This window comes from Asparagus officinalis, chromosome 8 (assembly GCF_001876935.1).
Source record: "Asparagus officinalis chromosome 8, Aspof.V1, whole genome shotgun sequence".
Lineage (NCBI taxonomy): Eukaryota > Viridiplantae > Streptophyta > Magnoliopsida > Asparagales > Asparagaceae > Asparagus > Asparagus officinalis.
Window position 1 is genome coordinate 81,721,031 of NC_033801.1, and position 1,492 is coordinate 81,722,522.

A 1,492-nucleotide genomic window follows, 5' to 3' on the forward strand; every position below is an offset into this window, starting at 1 on the left:
AGGCCTTTTCTATTTGTTACCAAAAAAATTATACTTTTACCTTTATTCTTGTAAGTGTTTATTTTGTTTTATGCATGTGGTAATATTTTCGGAGAATATGTCAGCATGATTTTCTTGTCAGCACACAATGAATCATTTTGGAACATTCATCTCTAGATTTTTTTTTTTTTTCCTCTTATGCTCGTTGCCCTTTTTACTATCAAGTGACATGAAATCATTAGCACAACCGACAAAAGCTTTTATGCAAAATATTGGGCGGGCTCCAGGTCCTTTTTCTTTGTTCAATATGTTGAGAACTATATCCTCAATCAGTTATGCATGATGTTGTGAAAATTGTTCAATTAATACTCCTGAGCTTGTAGTTGTTTTTTTGCTAGACATTGTCTTTATTGACTAATAAAATGCTTTGTGGCATAGTTTCTTCATATTTCCCACTCTTAGTTCTATTTTTTAATTCTATTTTGATTAGTATTATTTGTTAGTTAATTGTAAGCTTATTACTTTTAAAGGAGCTTGAAGAAGGGAAAGTTTGTGACATCATCTGCCAGGTGAGCATATTTTCCTCAAATGTGCTAATTTTGTTCTTTTTGACTCAAGATGTAAGCTTAAAATGTGAAGAATTTTTTCCCCTGGATATGGCAAAGGTTGTCCATGATTGCAAAATTCCAAGTGGTGAAGGGTTAATACTTTATGTATTGGATGGAACCGACACTCCTCCTGTAACTTTTAAATCAAAGTAAGTACTACTATAATTTCACTTTACAATTAAATGTATACATTTATTTCTTTGTTTTAATATATGTATTAATAGTTTACATATGTAATACTGTAAACTATAAATTATGTAAAGTTCATCAAGTTCTAGTTATTTTTTGTTTTTAAAATATATGAATTGTTTACATATTTACTTTATAGGGGGACAACCAGTACAGATTAAACGGACAAGCAATAGAATTCAAGCAGCTGAACATCCATGTTTGGGAAGCCTTTGAGAAGGGGTAGAATATCACAAGCAGGGGATAGAGGATAGAAGAATGTAAAAAGATTATAAATATATCTCATTTCATTCCAATTTTAAATAAATATATAAATAGAAAATTAGTTATTATCTATGTAACCAATTTATGTATCGCTCTAGTATTTTGGTGAATGTATTATTTGAATATAATTGGATTTGATATTAAAATATAATTAGATTGTGTTGGATATGAATATAATTTGGTGTTGTGTAATATTTTTTTTTTTGATCAATGAATTAAATCTTTCATTCATCAGCAATTTGAAAAAGTATAGTACATCAAAGAACCAGGTTAAGGCTACCTGGTAAACAAAAAATAGACACTACAACTTCTCTAAAGTTTCCCTCATATATACAGGAATGTTATCATTCAGAATTTTAGAGTAAATGGAGAGTTTTATTACTCGAAGGAGATCATCAATCCCCCTAGCTCTCTCTTGAAAAATCCTGGCATTTCTCTCTTGCCAAATGGAA

The 1,492-nt window shown here is 29.6% G+C and overlaps 1 long non-coding RNA gene across 1 annotated transcript; it reads left to right on the forward strand.

The window, feature by feature from the left end:
• Positions 634–1,206, forward strand: LOC109819729. Its single transcript, XR_002241596.1, has 2 exons — positions 634–736; positions 916–1,206. It is a non-coding gene; the product is annotated as an uncharacterized LOC109819729 (long non-coding RNA).